The following is a 17621-nucleotide window of genomic DNA, read 5'->3' as shown; positions in this document are numbered from 1 at the left end:
TGCAGAACATCATAATTTCATAAACAAAACAATAAATCAAAAGTGAGTGACTGTGTCATAACAATCAAGAATATACTATTTTCATTAAATGGGATATATATTTGTTTTTGAAAGAATCTGTGCTGGTAGCTTCCCGTAAGGCATTCGGAAGAGCGTTCCAGAGACAGCCACCGGAATAAACTAGACTAGACTTAAATAAGTCTATCCTAGGAAGAGGAGTGTTAAATTTCATAAGGTGGTGTGAATTCTTCAAAGAGAACTTTGAACAAATGGTTTGAGGTAGAGTTTCGGATATAATTTTATGCATAAAGATTCCTTTATTAAAAAGCAGTCTTGACTTTAGAGGTACAAGATCCCTAAATGTATGTAGTCTAACTCTGTGAGGGTAGTGTGCTTTAGTAATACTACTTTTAGCGCTCTTTTATGTAATCTGCTAAGTGGTTTTAAGGAATTTTCACTTGCTGAGTCCCATAGAGTGGATGCGTAATCAATAACAGATTGAATATGAGCAATGAAGAATAACTTTCTGGTGTGGCAGTTCAGGAAGTGTTTAATTCTATATAAGAGATACACTTTCTTTGACACCACTGTGACCCAGCAGTTTGTGATGGTCGACTTTTTCCACTATTTCACCATCTATCATTAAAACAGGACCAGCTGAACAAATATTCTGGCGTTTTTGTCTTGTTGTTATAACCATATATTTGGTTTTCTTTGGGTTAAGAGACATATGGTTTAGTTCAGTCCACTCTGTCAACTGGTTTAAACTCCTTTGAATTGATTCTGATAAGCGAGTTAAATTTGTGTTGCTGGAGTGAATTGTGGTGTCATCTGCAAAAAGTTCACATACATTTTGAATATGTAGGGGGAGGTCATTAATGTATATAGAGAAGAGGAGGGGTCCTAAAACCGATCCTTTTGGTACACCGTATTTTACTTCTTGCATGCTCGACGCCGAGGCGTTTGTTAGTACAGTTTGTTGTCTGCCGGTGAGAAATGAACTAATAAGTTTGACAGTTTCGATTCCGACGCCATACAATGCGAATTTTCTCAGTAATAACGTGTGATCAATAACGTCAAAGGCTTTAGCAAAATCAACAAAAATGGCACCACAGAATTCATTGTCGTTTATTTTCTCCAGCCATTGATCAACAAGAGAAACTAAGGCAGTATGGCAGGAATGGTTAGCTCTAAAACCCGATTGTTTAGGGTGAAGTAAATTGTTTTGGTTAAAATGCGTTAGAATATGTTTGTTAATGTGTTTTTCAATTGGTTTTGATAGAACAGACAATATTGAAATTGGCCTATAGTTTGATGGGTCTTTTATGTCACCTGATTTAAACAGAGGAATGACTTTAGCCTGTTTCAGGGCGACTGGGAAATACTTTTTGTCTAAACAAAGATTATAAAGGTAAGTGAGTGTTTCAGAAATTACAGGGGCTGACAATTCAAGAATCCTACCATCGAGGCCGTCGATTCCCCGGGAGCCTGTTTGCTTAAGGTGTGTAAGTGCGTAAAAAACTTCAGGCGAGAGAGAGAGAGAGAGAGAGAGAGAGAGAGAGAGAGAGAGAGAGAGAGAGAGAGAGAGAGAGAGAGAGAGAGAGAGAGAGAGACAGACACAAAACTAGACCATATGATAACACAATTAAGCTAGCTTCGATTATCATTTGTCTTTTTTGATCCAAATTATTTACTTTTGTTAACAAATTGAGTTACCAGAAAGCCTGATATTAATTGGACGAAGTCGACTTCGCGAAGCTCGCTGCACAAAGCTTTGGCACTGCATTTTCCATAAAAACACTTCGCGAAGCTCGCTGCACAAAGCTTTGGCACTGCATTTTCCATAAAAACACTTCGCGAAGCTCGCTGCACAAAGCTTTGGCACTGCATTTTCCATAAAAACACTTCGCGAAGCTCGCTGCACAAAGCTTTGGCACTGCATTTTCCATAAAAACACTTCGCGAAGCTCGCTGCACAAAGCTTTGGCACTGCATTTTCCATAAAAACACTTCGCGAAGCTCGCTGCACAAAGCTTTGGCACTGCATTTTCCATAAAAACACTTCGCGAAGCTCGCTGCACAAAGCTTTGGCACTGCATTTTCCATAAAAACACTTCGCGAAGCTCGCTGCACAAAGCTTTGGCACTGCATTTTCCATAAAAACACTTCGCGAAGCTCGCTGCACAAAGCTTTGGCACTGCATTTTCCATAAAAACACTTCGCGAAGCTCGCTGCACAAAGCTTTGGCACTGCATTTTCCATAAAAACACTTCGCGAAGCTCGCTGCACAAAGCTTTGGCACTGCATTTTCCATAAAAACACTTCGCGAAGCTGGCTGCACGAAGCTTTGGAACTGCATTTTCCATAAAAACACTTCGCGAAGCTCGCTGCACAAAACTTTGGCACTGCATTTTCCATAAAAACACTTCGCGAAGCTCGCTGCACAAAGCTTTGGCACTGCATTTTCCATAAAAACACTTCGCGAAGCTCGCTGCACAAAGCTTTGGCACTGCATTTTCCATAAAAACACTTCGCGAAGCTCGCTGCACAAAGCTTTGGCACTGCATTTTCCATAAAAACACTTCGCGAAGCTCGCTGCACAAAGCTTTGGCACTGCATTTTCCATAAAAACACTTCGCGAAGCTCGCTGCACAAAGCTTTGGCACTGCATTTTCCATAAAAACACTTCGCGAAGCTCGCTGCACAAAGCTTTGGCACTGCATTTTCCATAAAAACACTTCGCGAAGCTCGCTGCACAAAGCTTTGGCACTGCATTTTCCATAAAAACACTTCGCGAAGCTCGCTGCACAAAGCTTTGGCACTGCATTTTCCATAAAAACACTTCGCGAAGCTCGCTGCACAAAGCTTTGGCACTGCATTTTCCATAAAAACACTTCGTGAAGCTCGCTGCACAAAGCTTTGGCACTGCATTTTCCATAAAAACACTTCGCGAAGCTCGCTGCACAAAGCTTTGGCACTGCATTTTCCATAAAAACACTTCGCGAAGCTCGCTGCACAAAGCTTTGGCACTGCATTTTCCACAAAAACACTTCGCGAAGCTCGCTGCACAAAGCTTTGGCACTGCATTTTCCATAAAAACACTTCGCGAAGCTCGCTGCACAAAGCTTTGGCACTGCATTTTCCACAAAAACACTTCGCGAAGCTCGCTGCACAAAGCTTTGGCACTGCATTTTCCATAAAAACACTTCGCGAAGCTCGCTGCACAAAGCTGCCTTTGGCACTGCATTTTCCATAAAAACACTTCGCGAAGCTCGCTGCACAAAGCTTTGGCACTGCATTTTCCATAAAAACACTTCGCGAAGCTCGCTGCACAAAGCTTTGGCACTGCATTTTCCATAAAAACACTTCGCGAAGCTCGCTGCACAAAGCTTTGGCACTGCATTTTCCATAAAAACACTTCGCGAAGCTCGCTGCACAAAGCTTTGGCACTTTATTTTCCATAAAAACACTTCGCGAAGCTCGCTGCACAAAACTTTGGCACTGCATTTTCCATAAAAACACTTCGCGAAGCTCGCTGCACAAAGCTTTGGCACTGCATTTTCCATAAAAACACTTCGCGAAGCTCGCTGCACAAAGCTTTGGCACTGCATTTTCCATAAAAACACTTCGCGAAGCTCGCTGCACAAAGCTTTGGCACTGCATTTTCCATAAAAACACTTCGCGAAGCTCGCTGCACAAAGCTTTGGCACTGCATTTTCCATAAAAACACTTCGCGAAGCTCGCTGCACAAAGCTTTGGCACTGCATTTTCCATAAAAACACTTCGCGAAGCTCGCTGCACAAAGCTTTGGCACTGCATTTTCCATAAAAACACTTCGCGAAGCTCGCTGCACAAAGCTTTGGCACTGCATTTTCCATAAAAACACTTCGTGAAGCTCGCTGCACAAAGCTTTGGCACTGCATTTTCCATAAAAACACTTCGCGAAGCTCGCTGCACAAAGCTTTGGCACTTTATTTTCCATAAAAACACTTCGCGAAGCTCGCTGCACAAAGCTTTGGCACTTTATTTTCCATAAAAACACTTCGCGAAGCTCGCTGCACAAAGCTTTGGCACTTTATTTTCCATAAAAAGACTTCGCGAAGCTCGCTGCACAAAGCTTTGGCACTGCATTTTCCATAAAAACACTTCGCGAAGCTCGCTGCACAAAGCTTTGGCACTTTATTTTCCATAAAAAGATTTCGCGAAGTCAACTTCGGGATCAATTGAGGACCTCCTTAAAAACTAAAAACATCCTTAAAAAGAATGCCTTGAAAAAACAACACAGATGTCAAATGTTGGTCATTTGAGGGCTTCTTTAAGATAGACAAAGTCAATCAATCAATATGAGGCTTATATCGCGCGTATTCCGTGGGTACAGTTCTAAGCGCAGGGATTTATTTTTATTTTTTATTATTTTAATTTTATGCAATTTATATGGCGCACATATTCAAGGCGCAGGGATTTATTCATGCCGTGTGAGATGGATTTTTTTTTACACAATACATCACGCATTCACATCGGCCAGCAGATCGCAGCCATTTCGGCGCATATCCTACTTTTCACGGCCTATTATTCCAAATCACACGGGTATTTTGGTGGACATTTTTATCTATGCCTAAACAATTTTGCCAGGAAAGACCCTTTTGTCAATCGTGGGATCTTTAACGTGCATACCCCAATGTAGTGTACACGAAGGGACCTAGTTTTTCGTCTCATCCGAAAGACTAGCACTTGAACCCACCACCTAGGTTAGGAAAGGGGGGAGAAAATTGCTAACGCCCTGACCCAGGGTCGAACTCGCAACCTCTCGCTTCCGAGCGCAAGTGCGTTACCACTCGGCCACCCAGTCCTCAAGTGACATGTTTATGTTTGAGTTATGCCAACGGTTGATTGTATAAAACATTATAGTAACAAGACTTACGTACCAGATACACCGTCGACTCTCGCTGGCGAAACAGCTACGTACTCTGAAGTAACGGCCGAGCTGGCACGACTAGACACCGTATCAACGTCGTCATGGAATTTTGGCGTAACTCATTGTAGACAGCCTTTCAGCAGAAGGCCAACACTGATTATTGTTATGATGAAATAGTGTTTATATTTGTACCTGGTATGGATAAAAAGATAAAAGAATAATAAGTTATATATTTTCCATCGTATTTTAGAGAATATTTTTAATGGAGAATGACTTACTTGATCTAAAGCAAAAAAATATCAAAATCGACAAGAATCGAGTTACGCCAAAATTCCGGGATGACGACGGTATATTACTTACGAAGCCAAACAAAACCGACAAAGTATGATTAAATAAAAAAAACTATTTTGAAGAAAAAACAACCCGAATCTCCCAAGCCAAACAAGTATATATTCCAAAGTAAAGGACCAGCTAGCACTAGCATAGACTGGCTTCTTTTACGGAGCTGGAAACAACCGTCAAAGGATAACTAAATAAAACATTATTTTAACAAAACTCACCAAATCTCCCAAGACCTGACAACTATACTACGAAGCAACAGACCAGCTGGTATAACAAAAAACTGTATTATATTTGACACAGCCAGAAACAGCCGGCCAAAGCAAGCTCACCCGGCTAATTCTAACACCGCCACCCGATACGGGTGGATTTATACCCCTGTCAGCAACAACCCCCCCCCCCCCCCCAACAAAAGCCAAGACACGCTACGGTTTTCGGTTAGCTGGGTGACCCGGTGACACTACCCGGGTTGGGGCAGGTCAAAGACACCCGCTTCGCTTCAGTGAATCTGGCCATGATCGGACTGGTGGGGTACATTTAAAGGCAAACTTCTTCCCGTAAAAACAGTTTGGTTCACTATTTCAGATATCTGCCCAGGATTTTATGGGAGTAGGCCATCCCGCCACATTAAAACATACAGACAGACACACACACAAACACACACCCACACACACACAACACACACACACACACACACACACACACACACACACACACACATACAAACACACACACACACAAACACACACACACAAACACACACACACACACACACACACACACACACACACACACACACACACACACACACACACACAATCAACAGAGTCTGACAGAATGCCACTGCTGTCCGTACAGATAATGAATACATACATGTGCAAACAATTCCATTCTTCACAGAACACAGCCAAGCAGGTGATTGTGGGTATCGGTCCGAGTGAAGGGATGGTCTTATCACATGTAAAAGCCTGGCGGGATCTGAGATGGCGGTACAATCGTTTACACGCGAAGGAATGCGCCTTCTATCTAGCTCGATTCGGTGAGATAATCTAAGCAGATCTTTTCCGGAAATAACTCTGTCATGTTTGTGAAGCGTGGAAGAGTTTTGACTCACTAGAGTGGGGCGCAACTGACAATGATGTGTATATCAGTCAGTGTCTGCTCGATATGACCCCCATACTTTCGAAAAAATATACGCATCAGAGTTTACGATTTGTTGCGGCAATGATCGCTTGCTCCGAGTGATCGCCGACAACGTTCACGTGAGCTTTGCTTGAGGTCACGTGGGTTTAGAAAACACGCATGCTCAGCGATCAATGCGGGCCATCGCCAGTGAATCTTGGCTCCGATGTGCCGATTTTCGAATAAGGCATCATATCGTGCGGATACTGCATAACATACATATTTACATCGGAGTTGGTTAGTCGCTGCGTGTAACTAGTTGACCACGTGTTATTGCCCCATTCAAACCTGATATTTACCGTCTCAGATCAACGCTTATTCAAATGTGAGGTCAGTCGTTGAACGGAAACTTCAATGCATTCCTTTGTCCATGTTGGCTTGACCTTTCCTGTACGCACAAGACGCGACGAATAAACGCTACATCAATCAGTGGATTTCAAAGAGTGATTATGCAACCGGTCCTTGCAGTGACATGAACGCTGTTGTGCCTTATTCAAACGCATGCACACACTTTTTGACGTCCGCTCGGGTGCAACGAAGTCAATACGGACAACTGAAGAAAGAATATTGATTCAAATCGTGATCGCCCATTGACTGATCGCGAAATGTTGACATTTGAATTGAAAAGAAAGCGCGACAGAAAAGCCAGCGCAAAGAGATAGAAAGGAAAACAAGAAACCGAACCAACTAAGATGTAAACAAGTCGCGTCAGGCGAAATTACAACATTTAGTCAAGCTGTCGAACTAACAGAATGAAACTGAACTCATTGCATTTGTACAGCAAGAGCGTATACTCGTAGCATCGTCAGTCCACCGCTCGATGCAAAGGCAGTGAAATTGACTCAGAGCTTGTTTTTAATCCGAATATAACATATTTATATGTTTTTGGAATCAGGAAATGATGAAGAATAAGATGAACGTAAATTTGGATCGTTTTAAAATTGGTTTTTTTTTTTTACAATTTTCAGATTTTTAAGTCATTAATTAATTTTTAAGCCACCAAGCTGAAATGCAATACCGAAGTCCGGCCTTCGTCGAAGATTGCTTGGCCAAAATTTCAATCAATTTGATTGAAAAATGAGGGTGTGACAGTGCCGCCTCAACTTTTACAAAAAGCAGGATATGACGTCATCAAAGGTATTTATCGAAAAAAAGAAAAATATGTCCGGGGATATCATTCCCAGGAACTCTCATGTCAAATTTCATAAAGATCGGTCCAGTAGTTTGGTCTGAATCGCTCTACACACACACACGCACAGACAGACAGACAGACAGACAGACAGACACACACACACACACACACACACACAATGACACATACACCACGACCCTCGTCTCGATTCCCCCTCTACGTTAAAACATTTAGTCAAAACTTGACTAAATGTAAAAAAAAGACAAAAAAAGTCCGGGGATATCATTCCCAGGAACTCTCATGTCAAATTTCATAAAGATCGGTCCAGTAGTTTGGTCTGAATCGCTCTACACACACACACGCACAGACAGACAGACAGACACACACACATACACCACGACCCTCGTCTCGATTCCCCTCTACGTTAAAACATTTAGTCAAAACTTGACTAAATGTAAAAATAACTTATTTACCGAACAGAATACCATTAGCAGTATAGAAACACTCAGAAAATGTCAGCCAATCAAAGAAATGAAAAGAACACAACTTCCTACACACACAAGTCCAACAGTCTCATAACAGCAACCACAATCACACAACAAAACAAGGGGCATGTTGTGTATCCTTGGCATTCGATCCTTTATTTTTATGGCGCACATTTTGTGCCCCACATTTTGTTTTGGCCTTCATTTTGTGGTCCACAAACTGGAAATGTGTCCCACAAATTTGTGGGCTTATTTTTGTGGTCCACAAACTAGAAATGTGCCCCACAAATTTGTGGGCTTATTTGTTGGATTAACGACATCGAATGCCAAGGATAGTATCCAGGGTAGGGGCATTCCGTCTGACTTGTTTACATCTGCGGGGACCCCGACAACAAAAGGGGGTTTGTGGGGTGGGGGGGGGGGGGGGTGGGGTGAGAGAGGTCCTGGCCTTGGTCCATTGTCATTGAAAGTGGCAAAGTGCGTCACTTCAACGGGGGTCACCAATCCACACAAGCACCAAAAACACAGCATGAAATCTACTAGGATGAAACGTGATAGAATCAACAATGAAAGCCAAACAGAAAAGCCTTTTGTAATACGGGGCCCCTTTCTCTGTGCTGTCTCCAGACTCTTACTTCACCCTTTCTCCCAAGCTATACTTTCAGTTCTAAGCATTCATGTCCACGAATTTTTTTTCTAAAAGCATGAATTTCAAACTTTAAATTGACGATTATCTTTGTTATTCCTTCTTTGTGTCTGGGTGGCCGAGTGGTAACGCACTTGCGCTCGGAATCGAGAGGTTGCGTGTTCGACCCTGGGTCAGGCCGCTATTTTCTCCCCCCTTTCCTAACCTAGGTGGTGGGTTCAAGTGCTAGTCTTTCGGATGAGACGAAAAACCGAGGTCCCGTGTACACTACATTGGGGTGTGCACGTTAAAGATCCCACGATTGACAAGAGGGTCTTTCCTGGCAAAATTGTATAGACATATATAAAAAAATGTCCACCAAATACCCGTGTGACTTGGAATAATAGGCCGTGAAAATATATACTCGCCTAACACGCTTGAGATTTACTGGCCGATGTGAATGCGTGATATATTGTGTAAAAAAATTCCATCTCACACGGCATATTGTAAACGCCATGAGCCTCCCTCTGGGAGGGTATGTGCGTAGAAATACTCACTAATAAATAAATAAAAACTTATAGAGTTACAACAATGAACCCCAATCAGAAAAGCCGTTTGGTTTCTGTTGTGCTTTTTTATGCTCTTTTTTTCTATCCAAAAGTGTTTCAAGAAATAATAGTTTTGGAATGAATATTTCTGAAATGATTCACTTAATGATTTGAACAGACAAATCAAACGTCAATAATACTTAAATCATTCCTCAAAAGAAAGCTTTTTGCTTAAAGCACTCATTTTCACGTAAAAAGTATTGCTGGAATTACTCTCCTTACACTCGCACTGAACGAATACCTGTGTTATTTATACCTTGACTTATGCTGTGCGCTTGGCTCGTTCAGCGTTTCCGCAAATTAAAAAAGATATTTTGGAAATGAGTCATGTTAATGAAATATATTTCTTACATCATCAAGTTCTGCATTGACGATTGTCTACGTTATTCCCATTGTTTCCTGTTACATGTACTCGGCGTGTACTCAGTTAGTACAAACAAACAAACAAACAAATAAAGTAAGCAACACATACGAAAAAAAAACCTCCCCCCCTCCTCCCAAACACACACACACACACACACACACACACACACACACACACACACACACACACACACACACACACACACACACACTGTGGACAATATGTTTGTGCTATATGCTATTGTCCAGAGGTACCTTCTTAAAAGATCGGGTAAGGTCTACATATGTTTCGTAGACTTCCGCAAGGCTTTTGACTCAGTCAATAGGGCTATGTTATGGAATGTATTACGCAAGCACGGGGTTGGCGGAAAGATGTTGAACATCCTGCAAAGTATGTACAAAGGAGTGAAGTCTTGTGTTCGCACCGACGATGGCCCGTCGGAGTTTTTCCGTTGTCCATGTGGAGTCCCTCAAGGTTCTGTGCTTTCACCAACATTGTTTTCATTCCTGATTAATGAACTGGCACTTGAAATGTTTCAAAACGGTAAACATGGAATACAGTTAACACCTGACGTGATGCAGATTCTCATATTGCTGTTTGCCGACGATGTACTCTTGATATCCTATAGCGCAGCCGGGTTACAGAAACAGATTGATGTGTTAAAACAGTTTACGAATAAGTTTTCCATGACGGTCAACCTGAACAAGACAAAGGTAATCGTTTTTAGAAAAGGAGGATTTTTGGCAGCAAATGAAGCCTGGAAGTACGGAAACGAGGACATAGAGGTGGTAAACAGTTACAAGTACTTGGGGCTAAATTTCACCACAAAATTGTCATTGACGCTAATGGTCAGCGATCTGGCCTCAAAGGCAAAGATAAGGACTGGCCAAATCCTAAGATGTTTGTGGAGGCTAGGCAACATACCTAGAAGCGTATTTTTTAAAATATATGACGCACAGGTCCTCCCGATCTTAATGTATGGATCTGAGCTGTGGGGATTCCAAAGGTTTGAAGCTCTTGAGAAAGCCCATTTGTTTGCATGCAAGAAGTTTTTGTGTGTGGGACGACAAACACCAAACAAGATGGTATATGGTGACTTAGGCCGCTATCCACTCTATGTCACTTCGTCGGTTCGCTGTATTAAGTATTGGCTGAGAGTGTTACATTTGCCAAGCGAAAGACTCCCAAGGAAAGCATATGACATGATGAAACATTTACAGGGTTATGGCAAGAAAACATGGTCTCATTATTTGAAAGAAATGTTATGCATGTACGGCTTTGGAGATGTCTGGCTGCAACAAGGTGTAGGCGATCTGAATCGATTTATAGCAGTATTCAGACAACGATTGTTTGATTGCTTCCAGCAAGACTGGCACAACAGCATCATGAACTCGGAGCGATTTGAATTTTATTCGCTCTTTAAACAAGAAATTCGCGCTGAAGTGTATATAGACCATATTCAGCTCCGCTGTTTTCGAGATGCATACATACAATTTCGATTTGGTATTTCACCCATAAACACTCACAAATGTCGCTATCGAACTGACGTTGTACCGGGCCTTTTGATTTGCCCTGTGTGCAGAGAGGACGTGGAAGACGAGAAACATGTATTGTTTATATGCAAAGGATATTGTGATCATAGACTTGATGTCAAAATACTAAGAGAAAAAAAACCAGAGTGAAGATGCGAACAGTATTAGACGTGTTATGTCTGTAGATAAAGGAGATTCAGTGGTGCATGTGGCCAGATTCTTATATCGTGTTTTTCAAAAAAGAAAACGTTTTTTGGACTAGTTACCCAATGTGGAACAGGTGAACGAGAAGGCGATGTGTTATACATAGTTTGTGCCGTTGAATGTTAGAGCAGGTTTGATTGCAAATAATGTATGCTGGTGTAGTACACCTGTGTTGATGTTGTACCTATTCAAATTGTTGATTTATGCGCTGGAAATGTTTGTAGGTTAGAAAGAGAGAGAAAGAGAGAGAGAGAGAGAGAGAGAGTCTGTGCCGTGGAACGATAGAATATGATTGAAAGCCGATAATGTATGTTAGCACTGTAAACTTGTTTGTCGTTGCACCTATCCATATTGTTAATTCATGCGCTGGATATGTCTTTATGTTTAAGAGAAAGAGAGTGAGAGAGAGAGAGAGAGAGTGAGAGCGTGCGTGCGTTCGTGTGAGTATATATGTTAGAGAGAAAGAGATAAAACCGGGTGATTGTCCATAAATACAAACACACGGCATGTATTACTGACCCCCGCCCCCCTCCCCGTTGAAATGAACCTTGTGTGTTTAATCAATAAAATGTCTTACGTCTTACGTCTTACACACACACACACACACACACACACACACACACACACACACACACACACACACACACACACACACACACACACACACACACACACATTACACACAAAACTGCATCCATTACCTTAAAAAAATCTTCAGACGCATAATAAGTCTCGGACAAGTAAAACCACACCCCTGTATAGCTTACATAAGTCTTATCAATTTTGTTGTGGCGCAAGTGCCCCTTTAATTATGAAGATTCCAGGAGGTGCATTATATAATATCCAACACAGCTGGTCGTTGTTTATCTAAGGCCAAAAAAAAAAATTGTCTGTTTAGGGTAACCCGACCGACCCTATCGATTTGGCGCCGACCCAAAAACTTTTTTTTGATTTCAAAAACAAAAAAAACAAAAAAAAGAGGTAAAAATGCTAAAAAGAGACATTTGGCGTTTCTTTCTCTCCCTTTCTCTCTGTTTTATTTATACGTTAGTTTTGAAACATGTATTCATCAAATATAAGAAGTGAATGTTCAGCCAACATAGCATTTACACAACAACAAAACAAACAAACAAAAAACAAAAAAACCTACCTACCGACCCTACTTTTTTTGGTCATGTTACCCTAAACAGACAAATTTTTTTTTTTGGCCTAAGTGTTTATGCGACCGACATTGTTGGCTTGCATGTGTATGCGCACGGGTCCTGCAGTGCCAGCACTAATGGGTCTATAAAACCACTCAAGCGAGACAAATAAAGGACACCAAATGTACACTATACACTGTGAGAGAATAAGCGAAGCGTCAAAAAGTCAAGTCCACAAAAGTGAATTCACAATACATTCTCGGCCAAGCTTTAGTGCATGAGAAAGTTTTCGGATTGTCACAAGCACAAGTCATAATTGTCTTTGATGCAATTTTGGGAAATATTTGTTTGTTCGTGTGTGTGTACGGGGGCGGGTTCAAGGGGGGAGGGGGGAGGGGTTGGTAGGTGGAGGGGGGGTGGGGGTGAGGGGGTCTTTGAAGATATCTTCCTTTTCGTGTTAACCCTCATGTCAATCACAATAGCAAAAGAGCATCCCTCCACTTGGACTCACACCAACAATCTACATACAGCCCATGGCTACTTTCAGTGCAGAATTAAAATGTGTTAGAAAAAAATAATGTCACAGATCCACTCAGTTGCGAAATGAAGTCAGCAAACGATTCCTACTCTGCACAGAAAGCTGCCAGGGTGTAGATTTTTGGTATGTATTCAAGTGGAAAAATTATCTCTACCCATATATAGAGGCTTCGGAAGATACAAAATATTGGGGTTGACAAAATTGGCCAAGGAATGCATATTCTTTTATGCAAGCTTAAAAGACCTAAGACCGGCCACACAACGATCAAGGGGAAAATGGAGATTGTCAAATGATTATTCGCATATTTGGTAGAACTACTAGAAGAGTGCGCGCGTTTTCTACAAAAAGTTTTGAGACATTATCGGGAACGCACAGGGATTTGGGCATTGTCCTACATTACAAAACAAAACAAAACCACACACACACACACACACACACACACACACACACACACACACACACACACACACACACACACACACACACACACGTAGTCTGTACAAAACCACCACCACGCACACAAATATCTGCATAGAGTTACGAAAATCTTTCATCGGCAACCATAAATGTAATTCTCCACAGTTCACGTATCCCGACAAAACTATGCGTTGCGTACAAAACGTTTTCTAACGTTACATGAACGTTTTGTTTTGGCAAACGGGTTCTGTTGTGGAAAACGGGTCGGGGTAGAGTAGGATGAGGGTATGACTGCTTGCAGAGTGAACCAGATTTTCAACGTAAGATGGTTTTAAGATATTCGGACAACACTGTGTTTACACATAGTAAAGAGTGTACCTCTTTCTTTAAAAACCCACACGGTGGAGCGAAGCCAAGGCTCCAGGCTGTTCTTTCAGTGACGTGAAAACACTCAAAAGAAGTTGATGCCAGTGCAAGATAAAAAAAACAAGTCGCGTAAGGCGAAAATACAATATTTAGTCAAGTAGCTGTCGAACTCACAGAATGAAACTGAACGCAATGCCATTTTACTCGTAGCATCGTCAGGCCACCGCTCATGGCAAAGGCAGTGAAATTGACAAGAAGAGCGGGGTAGTAGTTGCGCTAAGAAGGATAGCACGCTTTTCTGTACCTCTCTTTGTTTTAACTTTCTGAGCGTGTTTTTAATCCAAACATATCATATCTATATGTTTTTGGAATCAGGAACCGACAAGGAATCAGATGAAAGTGTTTTTAAATTGATTTGGACAATTTAATTTTGATAATAATTTTTATATATTTAATTTTCAGAGCTTGTTTTTAATCCGAATATAACATATTTATATGTTTTTGGAATCAGCAAATGATGGAGAATAAGATAAACGTAAATTTGGATCGTTTTATACATTTTTAATTTTTTTTACAACTTTCCGATTTTTAATGACCAAAGTCATTAATTAATTTTTAAGCCACCACGCTGAAATGCAATACCGAAGTCCGGGCTTCGTCGACGATTACTTGACCAAAATTTGAACCAATTTGGTTGAAAAATGAGGGCGTGACAGTGCCGCCTCAACTTTCACGAAAAGCCGGATATGACGTCATCAAAGACATTTATCAAAAAAATGAAAAAAACGTTCGGGGATTTCATACCCAGGAACTCTCATGTCAAATTTCATAAAGATCGGTCCAGTAGTTTAGTCTGAATCGCTCTACACACACACACACACACACGCACACACGCACACACGCACATACACCACGACCCTCGTTTCGATTCCCCCTCGATGTTAAAATATTTAGTCAAAACTTGACTAAATATAAAAACACAACAAAAAAACACCATTACAACAGACGCATTTTCTCGTAAGAACACGCGTCCGTAAAACAATCTGATCTGACGATATACAATACTGTCAGTTTTTCCATGCACGGTTGCAAAAGAATGCCTCCTTGAAAAGTACCCTGGTTTGAGAGTGGTTCATATTTCTTGTTCCGCTCTACTTCATGAAACGTTGCGGTAGAAATCTTATACCTACACTTTGAAGGGCGGTGGATGTCTACCCTTTGTGATTGTAATGCAGTATTACCTGCCATCGCGACCACATCTTGATAACGACCACCTCCCCCTTGCGACCACCCCACAGGATCGCGGAGAAGTTTGTTTCTGTATGATTCACCTTCCCACCTGTCAATACGGACGACGTTTGGGTGGTCTTTATACACAGGTTGGACTGTACATCGTATGTTGCTTGCGTAAAGATACCTTCCTTACCCTGTGTAAAGATACCTTCCTTACCCTGTGTAAAGATACCTTCCTTACCCTGTGTAAGATACCTTCCTTACCCTGTGTAAAGATACCTTCCTTACCCTGTGTAAGATACCTTCCTTACCCTGTGTAAAGATACCTTCCTTACCCTGTGTAAAGATACCTTCCTTACCCTGTGTAAAGATACCTTCCTTACCCTGTGTAAAGATACCTTCCTTACCCTGTGTAAAGATGCCAGGACCATCGCTTTAACTAGTAGGCTGTTGATTGTTGGAATATGTCCAAGTGGAAGGATGCTCGTGTCCCATCAATAAGCCTGGACACATCTCTTATGTTGTACAAGACCATCGCTTTAACTAGCAGGCTGTCATATTTGAAGTGATAAAACGTGCTTCAACCCGGCAAGTAAAATCAAAGAGGGTGAGAGCAGAGATTTCTGTCTGGTCTTACTCTCTTTGGTTAAAGTCAACGAAGGTCTGATAAGAAGGTCAATGTTAAGTACCTTTACCTACGTACGTACGTAACACAGTGACCTCCTATATCGTATTTCCGCCTCATACAAAGGCATGTCGAACATGTAATATATCACCCCCAGGTATCGGTAACCTGGCCCGCCTGTAGTCTTACGCAACGTAATTTGTGTCATGGCCTCCGGCATTGTCATACTTCCCTGAGCAGGTAATACTTATACCGTAACTGACCCAGTCTATACACCGTACGTTAACTGACCCAGTCTCTCAGGCCTATCACAGGCACAAAAATCAATCATTATTTTCATTTATTGTTGCTAACATCAAGTCCGCAGTCCAGTTTCAATTGTTATTTCATAGGCTCAGGTATGGGTAGCGCGACCCTTTTTGCAGCTAGCTTTCCACTGGGGGAAAGTAACCCGAATGTCATAGTAATTTGACAACGAAGTAATGCACATAAAAATAAAATGAAAACTCGGTCTGACACAAAACAGCCGATACAAATCCAAAACAACTACCCCAAGGTAACAAATGTGGATAAATTGCAACAAACGTGTATTCACCAATCACGGTCTCGCCCCATGCACTTAGTTTTGCCACTTAACACATACAGATGTGCGTTTCAAGATGACTGCTCACACTACTCTCGTGCACATCGCTGTCTTTAAGGGGGGCCCGGTAGCTCAGATGGTAGAGCACTGGACTTGTGATCGGAAGGTCGCAGGTTCGAATTCGGGCCGGGACGGACACGGGTCAACTTTATGTGCAGACCCAGAGACGGAAGCCATGTCCCACCCCCGTGTCATCACAATGGCACGTAAAAGACCTTGGTCATTCTGCCATAAGTGCAGGTGGCTGAATACACTTAAACACGCAGACACCTGGGTAGCGCGACTCCGTTGCTGCTAGCTTTCCACTGGGAGGAAGCGACCCGAATTTCCCAGCGATGGGACAATAAAGTAATGAAAATGAAAAATAGTCCTATATTGAGCCCGAAGTCGGTTTCGGGAAGTTTGTTTAAGGAAAATTCAGTGCAAAGCTTTTAGCAGCCAGCTTTCGTAGAGTAGACTTCCAGTTAATTTGAGGCTTACTGCATAGTAGACACTATACAAACAGTGCTTATGTTGGTTCTCATGGATAACTATATAATGTCGAGATGTGATGCAATCCAATTTTACTGCTTCTAGCGCCTGTGGATTTATTCCACGAAACAAGATTTAAACGTCCAACCATGACCCAACTTACAAATGCTAAGGCAAAACAAACAAAAAGTCTGTTTACGGTATCCCGACTGACCCTATTTTTTTTCGCTCGACCCTAGACTTTTTTTGGCATTTGGGGGGGGAAAAAAAGTCTTTGTTTTTTGGCAAAATAACTTAAATATGTTTTTTGTTTTTTTAAATAAGGTCTTTGTTTTTTGGCAAAATAACTTAAATATGGTTTTTTGGAAGAAAAAAAAAGAAAAAAAAAGAAAAAAAAGGATCTTTGATTTTTTTGGCAAAATATGGTTTTTTTTGAAAAATTATATATATATATTTTTTTTTAAATCCCGACCTACCGACCCTATTTTTTTTTGCCTGTTACCGTAAACAGACTTTTTTTTATGCCTAATGACAAAAAGAAAACAAAATAAATGTTTGTTCTCAAGAAACACAACGACAGGCTGAAAAATAAAAATGAAATCAGTGTTGCATAAGAGATTTAGTTGTTCTTTTGACGGACACAAATTAGCAGTTTTGTGTGACAAAGTCTATTTCGTACAAACAGAATCAGATAATATCGGTCTATGAAGTAGGCCAAACTACACGAGAACATAAGGCCAGGAAATTCAACACTTCAAAACAGAGGGGAAATACTTTGTTGATTTTCAAGTTCCCTTTCAG

The 17621-nt window shown here is 41.4% G+C and overlaps 1 protein-coding gene across 3 annotated transcripts in view; it reads right to left on the bottom strand.

Moving 5' to 3' along the window:
• The window catches only part of LOC138945758 (patatin-like phospholipase domain-containing protein 4), an 85988-nt gene that overhangs the window by 38893 nt on the left and 29474 nt on the right, over positions 1 to 17621 (bottom strand). Inside the window, exon 1 of one of the 3 annotated variants that reach the window (XM_070317264.1) lies at positions 5475 to 5591. The exons of the other annotated variants lie outside the window; for them this stretch is intronic. The gene's annotated coding sequence lies outside the window, so the exon portion shown is untranslated. Of the gene's footprint in view, positions 1 to 5474; positions 5592 to 17621 lie in introns of those variants that run through there. 3 annotated transcript variants of the gene reach the window in all.

The sequence above is a fragment of the Littorina saxatilis genome, linkage group LG13 (assembly GCF_037325665.1).
Source record: "Littorina saxatilis isolate snail1 linkage group LG13, US_GU_Lsax_2.0, whole genome shotgun sequence".
NCBI classification, from domain to species: Eukaryota; Metazoa; Mollusca; class Gastropoda; order Littorinimorpha; family Littorinidae; genus Littorina; species Littorina saxatilis.
This window is presented reverse-complemented; position numbering and strand designations above follow the sequence as displayed.